The sequence below is a fragment of the Stigmatopora nigra genome, chromosome 3 (genome assembly GCF_051989575.1).
Source record: "Stigmatopora nigra isolate UIUO_SnigA chromosome 3, RoL_Snig_1.1, whole genome shotgun sequence".
NCBI classification, from domain to species: domain Eukaryota; kingdom Metazoa; phylum Chordata; class Actinopteri; order Syngnathiformes; family Syngnathidae; genus Stigmatopora; species Stigmatopora nigra.
In genome coordinates this window covers 9,673,442-9,685,980 of record NC_135510.1, presented here as the reverse complement: position 1 = coordinate 9,685,980, position 12,539 = coordinate 9,673,442, and the positions used below count along the sequence as shown (strand labels likewise).

The 12,539-nt window shown below is 39.1% G+C and overlaps 1 protein-coding gene across 8 annotated transcripts in view; it reads left to right on the top strand.

The window, feature by feature from the left end:
- sox6 (SRY-box transcription factor 6) overlaps nt 1–12,539 on the top strand; it is a 116,620-nt gene that overhangs the window by 43,591 nt on the left and 60,490 nt on the right. The gene's annotated exons all lie outside the window — the stretch shown is intronic.

The following is a 12,539-nucleotide window of genomic DNA, read 5'->3' as shown; positions in this document are numbered from 1 at the left end:
GCACAGAAGGATCTGATTGTATATACTGTACATATATGGATGTGTACCTACAAAAGGAGTTGTCTAAAACAAAGCCAATTTTCAACAATGTTAGGACTTCTCTCTGTATATGTGCCTCATCAAGTTGCTTTTCACCCTGAACTCTCTATGGCAATGCTTGGCGCCATGGTAATGAACCTCAGCTGGTGAAGCTTGGTTGGTGCCGTAAATTTAAATGGTCAAGTGGATCATGTAATCCACGGCCATATGCCAGTGCGGAAAGAAGAGGGTGCATTGGAGTGTCATACAGCTGTTTTAATCTCCCGTTAATAATAGAGACTTCGTCTGCCTCATGAACCGTGTAGCACAGCCACCAATACAAAGTCCCGTCAGAGGAAATTAGTTTCAAAGGAGGAGAAATGGCAGAGCACAAAAGAGGCACAAAGTTCAGAATATTGTTCCCATGTCGCAGGAACTGAGAGACACTCAAATTTAGAGTGCACTTAAGGAAGCTTCACTGGTGATGATCAGTGATTACTGTAAAAGGGAGGGGAAAGGACTCTCGAGGAAAAGGAAAGGGAAACTTCACCCAAAATTAGTGAAATCAAATTGTGACTTCTTTGCTCATGGTAGCAGATATAGCAGAAGACAGAAAAAAATGTAGATTGGAGAGAACACAAGAAGGTTAAAGAAGCCATTTGTTGTCTTAATGACACTGCTAATGTGTTGCGAGCAACAGATGAGCTAAATATACCACTTATCTAAGCGGGACAACTGTTGTGTCCAATTCGGCCGCATTGGTGCCCGTGTGATTGGGATCACCGAGGTCCTCGGAGACCATTCACCATCTGCTACTATTCTTCTTGGGGATTCCCTCCCACGGTCAGAACAGTTCATTGTCCCGATTGACTCAAACTCAAGTGTTGACCACACGAGTTGAGCATGAGAACACGTTTCGTCGGTGTCATAGACTTTCAATCGATTTTGGCCGGAAGGACGGAGTGATCATTCGTCAATGGCAGCCAATTTAAGAATGGTTTAATGCTGCTGAGCCTCACAATGACTTTTAATTACTTAGCTAGATTAAAAACAATGGTCTGTGTGCACAGGATTGTACTGAGCATCACTCGGACATTCCTCCGTCTCTCAATTTTTGCCCCTTCACCCGCAGTATGGGTCTACCCTTCTTTTCCATTGTGGGTCCTTCAAGTGCTTTAAGTGCTCATGATTGTGCTAATGAATGAAAATGTCCTCCAAGCAGTGTGCGCTGCATTTAGCTGAATAGTCACCTTTGCTGTAAAAGCCCTATTAGACGCAGTTGCCAGCAGGGCTAACGATTGTGCGCCATGTTTACTTACGAGCTATTGTAAAGCATTATTTATGGATGCATTTCTCTAGACAGCCTTAGTCGAGAGTTTAAAATGTCAGGAAAATGTACAAGAGGATGAAGTGGAAAAAAAAATTCCCAGCATTATAAAAAAGACAAAGTGACTGCCGTCATTGGACTCGCATGCAAGTTTTATGTGATGTCCGAATCAATACTTTACAAGTCAACACAGTAATACTTGGTGTGGGGAGTCAAAGATGAGGAACTCTACGCGTGGACCTTCCTGTCTTGACTCAATTTTTGCTCGGGCTAAATTCTACTTGTTGAATTGTCCTTAAACATGATTCATTACTGTTTAGTCATCCCATTTTTGAGGACCATTTATTCTAACTCCCCTGGACCATATTAAGATTTTTCTACGAGAAAGTAGTTTTATCTGAGCTTTTGGACTATTTCAACATGCGATCAAATTTCCAAGAAACTAATATTAATATTAGTTGCCTGATTTAACTTTAAACACATCAAATCAATATTTCAGATGTCAATTCAGGTGTGTGGATTAGATTATTAACTCTTTGGGTGCCAATGATGGCAATAGATGTGCAATCCAATGTGACTCCACTCATTTGTTACAACGCTTAGACTAGTAAAAAGCCATTTGAAGTTGAACCAACACAAGACCACACTATACATTGGATGTTCGTTGAACTAGTAACACTACCTCAGACCCACCTCTGCCTTTATCCCACAATCCTTTCTGTAACTGTAATCCCGGTAGTGTCATTGTGTATTATCACTGTCTAATGACTGCACACGGGGTTGAGCGATCATCATTGTGCAGTCATTACGCTCTATTACGGCAGACGTGTAATGAGATTCGGGGCTGGAGGAAAGCTTTGCAAGAGAATAGTTGGGGTGCTTATTAGCGCTGATCATCTCTGTTCTAACACTTTCTCTATCAGTGCCGCGACCCCCGCTGAGTTCACATGCAGCCGTGGAGGAAATTGCCTGCAGGTGCAATAGCAGAATTATTTTGGGGTCGATATAACTATTTTGTAACAATGTATGGAATCTTTTTTTTTTTAAAAAAAGGCTTAATATTAAAGAACAGATTAAAAGTGATACTCTATAAAAAGCAGTGTACTGTATATTAGATATGATAAAATGGTCCTTCCCTCCCTCCCCCAGACAGACTGATGCACTTTCTCCCCTCCTCTCCTCATTCCCTCCCTACTCCCCTCTCATCTCATCCCAGCTGCCGTGTCATCTGCTTCTGCTTAACCCACCTAATTAATAGGAATCTTTGTTATAATGATCTGAGCATGAGCCTCTAACTCCATGCATATGCAATGAGGGTTTCGAGATTCCGGTTGCCGTGGTTGCAGATTTCGAGGCCTTCTTCAGCCACGTAGCTGTTTCTCTTTCCTCTGGGTGCACCGTCCCACTGCTTCTTCCCGGGACCTTCCTGGCAGGGCTCCCGTGCACACTGGCCAAATACCAGTCAAGAATTTTTCCATCCCCTTTTAATAATACGCTGCAATTGATTTATTTATTTATTTTTGCTAAATCTTTCACTCACGCATCCTGATGCAAGTAACCTGTTTAATTAAATACTTACTATAGGTTTGTGTGCTATAGTTTTGATCCTTTTGTATGTGTGTGTGTGAGAGAGAGAGAGAGAAAGGGAGTGGGGAAATATATCTGTGTGCTCTGTCTTGGCCTGAGGCACAGCGTACCAGCCCAGCGGAGCAGCGCTTGGGTCTGTCACTTTTGTTTGAATAGGTAATGCAGATCTGTTCAACTGAAGAGACATGTGCTGGAATCGCTTGTTAGGACATATGATCAAAAGCTGCTCCCTGCCAATCAATCCTCTTGTCGCCCTGTGGGTCAGACGTTAAATAGGTTTTTCAACTGTACGGCATGGGCTGTCTGCCAATTTGGCATTAGAATTTGAAAAAAAAAAAACGTATCCCCCACAATATGTGCTCTCCATCTAATCAAATTTCTTCCAAACTTACTAATTTAAGTAGAATTCCGTTTTTTTATCACAAGAAGAAAAAAAAGAGACTTATAAGGTTGCAACCTATTAAAACATATTAACAATATAAAGGGTTTTACATTTTGTGTATGATTTCATGCTGCATTTGATTTTGCTTATCTTTCTGGAGTACTTGGCATTGGCACAGAATGTTATCTTTTTTTTATAATTATTTGCTTCTTTTTCTACTGCAATTGACTCAGTAAATTAATTAAATGTTATTCAGTCTTGATGTAGGATAAATAATATACACCTGTGAAAGTCCCAAAAGCTCTTCACCAGCTCACTTACATTTCCACCAACCAGTGAACCTATTTATTGTCTTCACTTCATTCAACCTTTTGTCCATTTTTTATTGTCTGATTCATGACCCTGCGGCCTGGTCAAATGCCACATGTGCCAGGCAGAGATGTAAAAAAAAAAACAAAAACAAAGTGCTTGGTCCACCTCCTGATTTATTTACTATCAGTCCCAAAGCAGATCTGTCGCACAAGACACCCGGACGTACGTACTCCCTCCAGGTTTCACTTTACACAAGCGAAGATATAGATTTTGTCGCCCTTTTGCGCCGCTGTCTTCGTCATTCACATGACAAAACAAGCAGCTGCTTCTTCTATGTTCCATTCTTTGCATTCAAGATCACCTTCCCTACTTCTCATATTCCGATTAGTCAACAGTAGCAACTGCTGGGGAGCATTCCAGGGGCCATCTTCCCGGGTTTCAGCTGTTCAGCGTATCCCCCCGCCCTTGCACCCCGGCGACACAAAACTCCCATTGTGATCCTGGCCGTTCTGGCTGCACAGGAACTCCTTGATAGGAGGAAACGGGTGTTTCTTCGAGACAAATCACAGCCAGGGTTACACAGAGCCTTGCTTGTCCTCACACGGTATACCCCGTCAACTGCATATCAAATCCAGTTAATTATATCACCGCTGGCCAGCGAGACCCTTGTGTTTTGTTTCGTCCAGAAAAATAGCAGCAGTATCACTTTGACTGTTTTATTTGACGCGGCAGCATTTGGAGAGGTGCAGTGATGGTGAAACGCTGACACATAAGAAGGCTCAGGCCATTAATGCTGCTATATTTGTCAGCGGGTTGTGAAACCTCCCTCTCCATTGAATGAATAATAGCCAGCTAAAGCCGGTAAAACGGGGCATGGCAGGGATGGGAAACAATCGAACCTGAAAAACTTTTACGGAGGAGGAAGAAGTGAAAATTTGGGAGAACTTGTCTTTGGAGTCAGCGTAGCTCAGTGTCGCCGCCCTAGCTGTGGCTTTTCAGTCCTCCAACATTGTACGTAGTTGTACACACAGCCCCACAAAAGAGCCGGTTTCATTTGACCAGGGATTAAAATAGTTGACACCTAACCCACACCCTAGAATGTGTTGCCCGTATGACTCGCTAATGATTTCAGAGCACATCACATTTCTGTAAATTGCAGGTACATCAACTAATACACCCGCCTTGACATCTGCAAACATGACAAAACACGTACTCAGGGCCTACTAACAAATTTGCATTGTTTTCCTTTTCTCTGTAATCATGTGCGTCAAACCAGAGTGACAAAAACTCTTTAATCTGGCAGGATGGAACAAGTGTTTCCTCCTACTCACTGCCTTTCTTTTCTTTCTCCTTTTTCGAACGTAACGTTCAGCTTGTCAGGAGTCATCTCAGAGGGAATGAGTAAACATTTGTTTTATTGCACTGCAACGGCAGATTGGCAAGGAGTATAATTATGTGATGAATTCCATATCCTTTTGGATGTTCACTGTCATTTTTGCCTGCTCTGGTTCACTACTTAATTGTTTTTTATGTCACATTATCAATTGCATACCGTCAAGTTTATAGTGATGAGTAGTAGAATTTAAAACCATGGAAAAAGCTGAAGTGATATTGCTGATGCAGTGCTTTTTCTTAGTAACTTTTTTTTAAATATTAGTACATGTAATTGTCCAATGAAAAAGAATCAACATTATGTTTTTGTGTTTAGTTTGCGCTGTCAAAATCCAAAGTTAAAATTCTAATTGAGTTAAAGCTTAAAAGCGTAAACAATTGTGTTAATGTAGAAATATATTTATGCAGTTAAAGCTTTCACTCTACCACCTATTATATAGGTGTGTGTATGGTTTTTGTGTCTACATTAATATTGTGAAAGCTTTTTCCTTACAATTGCCAAAACTGATTTTCATTGGCTAAATTGGATATTTTACCTAAATTTCAGTCATTTTTCCAACTTTCAATTTGATAATATAGATATTGAGCCACTGGAAAAGTGTATCTAACTTTCTTCATATCAGGAAAAAGTACTGATCATAACAGGTATGTAGACAGAGGACACATTTCAAATACATATTTTAAAAATAAAAAAAGTAATTAAGGTTTGGTCTTCCCATGTTCTGTGGAGAGTCTCCACAATGAATGCAACTTCCTGGTCACCATGTAACTTGTCGAATGTGGGAGGAAAATAAGAGAAAGTATTTAAAGTAGAAGGTGTTGAAAAACTGTGCAAAACACCCCAGTATAAATTTAAATTTATATGTAACATATAAATAAATATTCATTGTTATAGGGAACAAGTAACCGCAGAGAAATGAATGATTTATCTTTAATATTACTTGCTTGACTCCAACAGCAACATAATAAATACTGTGTGGTGAAACTAAATAAATAAACTATGTTCCAGCTTAATAAAAAGCTTTTAAAATATTGCTTGTTTAATGATACTATTGAAGAATAAATATAAAAGATAATGACCTTAGGTCTCGCACGCCGGTAAACAAAATCCACGAGCTCTGGCGTCTCTGTAAACAAACTAAGTTTGCAATTTAATAATTAACTACTTTTGAAAAGGGAAAATAAACTGGGTTGGAAATTAAATATACTCTTGCCTTGACTTTAGTTAATTTCCTATGTTGGAAATTAGAAGGTACTGTTGAAGCTGAGAATGTTCCCACCCACTCAGACTGCTACAAGTGGCAGTCACTGGCTTTGTGTTGTCACAAAATGTCCGTTTTTCTCCCCCCTAATACCTTATTTTTATAATTCCTTCTGTCGTGAATGATGAAATAAAGTTTTGATGTCGATACAAGACTCTTGGCTCGACTACAAATTTTAATGCATTCATGTGGATCCTATTAGGCTCTTTTTGTCCTTGTAGAGTCAGGCAGCCATTAATTCACTAAATCACTCTGAACGGCCGTGATCACAGCGCTTTACGTTTTCTCTCACCCATCTATTAACATAGATGAATAAATGGGAATGTTTTTTGCAGCATTGATTAGTTGGCAAGTATAATTTTGACAGTTAAATTGCAGGGTAGCCCAACAACAAATATCTAATGCAAGGCAACTGGTAATTAATTTTTTGTATCAAATGGCACTAATTTATTACAGTGCGAAGGTCCAAATGATTACTGACATCAAATGGGAATTATAAATTCAAATATAGTCCATGTTATGTTCATTTGGAACGAGATGATCAGTACTGTATGAAATATCAAACATCATCGAGTACATTCTTATTTACTTAAGCTTTCAAATTAGGTTTCGAAAATCCAATTAATCTACATTTTCTCTTTTGACGGGCATTGTCAATTGCAATTTAGACCACTAAAATGATAAAGTAAACTTTTTGGATTGATTCCTTCACATAACAAAAATGATATTGTCTGGCCGATTAATTGGGCTGACGCTGGCGGTGGAAGCATGCGGAAGAAAAAGTTGATTTGGCCGCAGCAGCGTTTAATGGGCCCGGTTCTTAAAAGTGACCTTGTGGGGTGGAGAGTGGAGCGGCACAGCAGCTCCTTCCAGCTGCACACATGGCATCCATCGGGGGCACAATCACGCACAGTCCCAACACCTCAGGCTCGGACATATGTTGAGTTTTATTTCATTCTTCTGACATTAATCCTATTCACCAGCTGTTCTGCCAGCTGCCACTCTTCGGCTTAAAGGGAGATTGCAGTTTTGGGGGCTCTGAGTCCTGGTTTATCTTGGCTGCTTCTCGCAAAGTTTTGAGTGCATCTTCCTCTTGACCTTATTTATTATTATAATTTTTTTTACACCTGAGGTGAAGTTCAGAATCGATGCCCCCATGTGTGGTTTGTCATTTATTTCATATGTGCTGACACAAAAGGCAAAGCATTTTTTTTATAAGAGTGCTTTAGAGTATCTTGTAGTTGGCTGTGAGTGCACACATATCGCAGAGAGAAGACACTTTTGCGCAACATGACAGAGGCTGTAATAGTGCACGTTGGTTTCTATCAATTTATTGGAGGCTTGAAGTGATTACATCTCTGACAACTAGACATCTAAACATTCAGTTATGAACGGCTATTCACAGTACCAACCTTCTTCTATTTTTACGCCATCAGTATTTGAATGTGAGCAAAACTATCAGATTTTTCTAGTCTCATTTTGAATATTTTTGGATTTTCATTTTATATGCCAATTTGGCCACATTTTTAACAACACACTTCGCTCTGGTGAGACAACTTCATCAGAAGCATTGATATTCACTTAACACTGACTTGAAAAAGAAACGCCCAGCACCACTAAATATGGAACACATCCATCTCATGCCGTCAAAGTGCATTTCTGGGCATGGCCTCAGCCTGTACAGTTATTATTATTGACATATCGGGTCTGACATAAGTCATATTTATGTGCATTGTCTGGAGGCCTACTCAAGTGTTCTCAATGTCATTGCTGCTGAGGTACGAGAGGGCGGGCTGCGAGCGCCGGCCGCAATGAATTGATCATTGCTCACTGCTCACTTTAATAATTCAAGCCTGATTGCCAGCGAGTGCCGCAGTAAAATGGATCCGTAAGAGTCACACGCCGCTCGGCTCAGGAGGTGAAGCCTCCTGGGGATGCTTAATTCATATATGCTTGATAGACACATGTATTTAGAGGGGTCAGGGTGCTGCGTATGTGTATACGGCCTCTCCAAATGGCCAGGTCACTGCTATAGGATTAACACCTTACTCTCATCAAGGCACTTAAAAAAGAGAGGTATGTACCAGTAAATGGGTTGTATTAGGTTTTCTTAATTATTACCAAATCAATTTATGCAAATGTAGGAGGTCTACGGAGTGCATGATCTGATGTTAATCCAAATTGGGTTAATTTTGCATTGCAACTCTAACGACTCATACGAAGTGATTCAGAAAATGTTTTCCTGCTTAAAGGTGTACTGATTAATGCGTTAGCCTATTACTTCACATGCTTGAAAAACATTCACGTTCAATTTATCAATTACCATTTTGAATAAACCCTCGAGTAATACCGTATTTTTTATTGCGCATTTGCTGATGCACTATTAGTCTGCAAAAGTCCAAATCAGTGGTGTTAAAGTCGTTTTTGTAGCGGACAGCTTTTCTAATGGTTCATAGTTCTTTAATGGACACAATATTTTGCCAAACTCCCTCTTCTTGAGCAAATATCCCCATCATATATTTTAAGTAATTTAATATTTATGTGTATCTTTTTATCTTTTGTGATTGAATTAAGAAAGATAAAATATTTAAGAAAAAACATTTCAATAATTTTTCAGAAAAAGGTAAACCATATTTCCTTTACTTAAAAAGTCAAAAAAGATAAGTATTAACTCTATAATTTTAGCATGAAACATGAAGTTGACACATGATTTAGTTTCTCAGACCACACAGTGATGAGGAAATCTATCTTTTTTCAAACCAAGGCTGGCTCAAATTTGTTATCTGATCTAGCAAAAAATGTCAACCTTTTTCCCAGTAACACAGAATGTGCATAACCAACAACAAGCCTGACATTCTTGTCAGTAGTAGCACCGCTGTCAGTGTCAACTAAATGCAGAAAAAAACGAAGCGCAAAATGACCCAAGTGGAACTTTCAGCCATGAAACGCGAGGATAATGGTGAATTATTGGACATGTTCTTACATAAGCAACAAGGTGGCTGGCTATTATTCCTCAAAATTGGTTTTGGAGGACTTTATCAAGCACAAAAAAATTACACCTTTTCTCAAATTCATTCTTCTTAGTAGATAATAAACATCAACATTCCAAATCTTTGCACTAAGTGGAGGCCCCCCCATGCCTGTGTTAAATGTGCACATGCGCCTGCCTTTCATTGCATGGATAGGAAGGAACACTGTGATTTACAATTTGGAAAATCCAATGAAAAAACTGAGCCGGCTGTTGCTAAACAGAGACACGGCTCAAATAAAACTCAGGAAAAAAAAAAAAAAGCGGAAAGCGTCAAGATTTGAACCTGAGATGAGGTGCAAGTCGTTGGATGCGGCCGCCTATTCATAGAAAGTGTTTACGTGAGCCGACAGGATATTCGAAAGGTGCCGAACATTAGGCGTTCACCAAGCGGAATAATGATTAGTTCTCAGTTAAGGTGCAGGTGCTCCACAATAGTCTGCCACGTCTCAAGGAGGTGGACCTTTTTACGTATGCATGCCAGAACAAGCAATTACATCCTTGGAAGCTAGAATTATTTAACTACAGCAAAAAAAAAGTCATCTTGAAACGGTGGAGGTTATTAAAAGTGTTGAAAATGAGCAAAGGTAATTGCCCGAAAATGAGCGACAACGCACTGTTGTGCTTAGAATGTTTTTTTTTTTCCTTTCCCCTCTTTAGCATTTGCATTGTGCAACATCACCCGGGTGTGTAACCTATTGCGTACCGATTGCTCCCTTGCAATTAGTGCTCTTTTTGTCTTCGCTTCAATAACGTCATGATTATGTAGAGTTCAGGAGTATTTGTGGCACTAACAGCTGTTGTCTCGGGGACTGCCGGCTGAATGACAAAAACATGTTTTCCCGCTGCATTTTCACTTCCCTGCCTTCCTCTTATGATTACTATTATGCTTTATTTGCTGTGATGATGGGGGTCTTGTTTTTAGTGTGTCTCTGATTTAAGATATTCAAAGGATTCTACAGAATGGGTCATTTTCTTTTTAGTTTTTTCCTTTTTCAAAATCAATTTTGACTTTTGATTTGTTTCCAATACAGTAAATAATGGATGGGAGATTAGTGTAAATGTCAGGGTAGCGTTGTCTGACCGCCATTCACACACAAACAATCTAGATTTGTCTGTGTGTAATCTTAAACACACACTGAGAGAACAGAAAAGCTGCACAATATACTAACGGCTTATTTCACATGGACATTTACACTGACCTATTCACTCAGACATCAACGTTTCAAATGAATCCATAAAGTGTGTATTTCAAAGAGGATTAAAATAGTATTGGACGATAGTCACCTCTCGCCTGAAGACCTCCATTAATCCTTTCTTGTATGGTAACATCTGATTTACTGTGAACATGTGCAAGAAATAATGGCTTCCATTTATCCACTATGTCTTCCTAAATCCTTCTCACGCTTCACATCCGGAGAGAACAAGCTTTTTGTTGTGTTTTATGTTTAAAGAGACAAAAGAAAGTCATGTTTTGATAGTGAGAAGCAAACCTAATTTTTGTTGTAGTCTTAGTAAAAACAACCAGGCAAGATGTGATGAATAGATGTAAGCAATTAAGGAATATTTAACTCCCAAAGGATGGAAAGAGTCAGATTTTAGTGTGAAAAGAAGTATGATAGGAGCATTCCATTTTAACTATTTAATTGTCATTCTCCTTAAGATATAAAGGTGATGAAAGCAAACTGGATATTGACAGTAGTTTGAAAGGGAAAGGTTCATTCGGATAATACCACATTTTTATCTGTGGTGTATTGTTCTGCTTCTGCTGCTTGAAAGTATTTTTTCAATTGAATCCTCAAGTTTATATATCATTGCAAAAGTTTTGAAATTCTACATATGTTGGCATGTTCTTTGTTATCAAATAAACCAGACATTTGATAAGAAGAATGTCGACTTTTAATATCCAATGGATCTAGTCTCTGCTAGTTTTATAAACTGTTGTATGAACAGACATTAATAAATGCTTTCCTGTCAACCAGCAAAAGTAATCATAGCATGAGCAGAAATGAAAAAAAAAGTACATGTCTCTCTGCGAATTCCCAAAAAAAGGATTTTCCTCTCTGCCTTCAAACTTTCAACTTTTTCTGCTTCTGATTCAGATGTGGTGACAAATTAGTTGCAGTCGCCATTTGTATGAACTTCCATGTACGGCCAAATTTTGGCCCAGCAGAATACATAAAACAGACTGCCCCAACTTTGGCTTTTCTTTCATTTAGCTGAAGCTGGTTGCTCTCTATAGTTAGCGAGAGGAGACGCTGCTTAGCACGGAACGCCAATTTGCCAAACCTTCGCAATATCCCCACGGACTGTTATCCTTGACTTGTGGCTAATTTCTTTCTAGATAGTCCTCTCCTCTCTGCCAGTGGCTTTTTAGCTCAGCAAACACTCAAAGGCGAGTATCATCTTTCTCTCAGGAGAATGGTGCACAAGGAGAAGCTCGGAATAAGGCGGCAGACAGTTGAAACCACTTCATTGCTGACAACACACTGTAATCAAACACACATTGGCAGCGTGTTGAAACAAACCATTTTGTCAGGCGCTTTTCAAACATAGTGTTGTGTTACGTCAACAAACTGTTTTTTTTCAAAGCAAACAATACAGGAAACATTTTTTAACTCTATCCACAGCCATTTTCAAAGAAGTGCATAGTATCCTTGGTATCATTCATTCGTTTTACATTCCGCTTATCCGCACAAAGGTCTCGGAGGGTGCTGGAGCCTATCCCAGCCAACTATGTGGAATAGGCAGGGAACACCCCGAATTTAAATTAAAATCAATAATGGAGATTTTGCTCCATTTGAAAGGGCTGCAGAATATTGTATTTTATCATCATAGATTGACCGTATTCTACATATGAAAGAAAGGACTAAACACTAATGTTTTTTGCTGTTAATATCTAAACAATGGTTTAATTGTTTGGAAAACAAAAGCAGTGGAACAATTGTTGGGAATGTGCTCTGATTGGAAATAATCCTGAATTAACAGTAGAGATATGCATCGTGAGTAATCTAATTACTCTTGGAGGAGGACAGTAATTTCTTCTTATCTTTCCCATGTTATAAATCACTCAGATTAATAAGATCATAGAATTTGTTCACGGGAAGATGATAGTTGTGATGGAAGATAAACATTGAATTTGGCAGATGAATTCCCTTTCAAAGTGACACTTGGAAACTGAAGAAGTCTTTGGGAAGAAGAAAAAAAAAGGTTAAGGGCAATTTTCCAGCA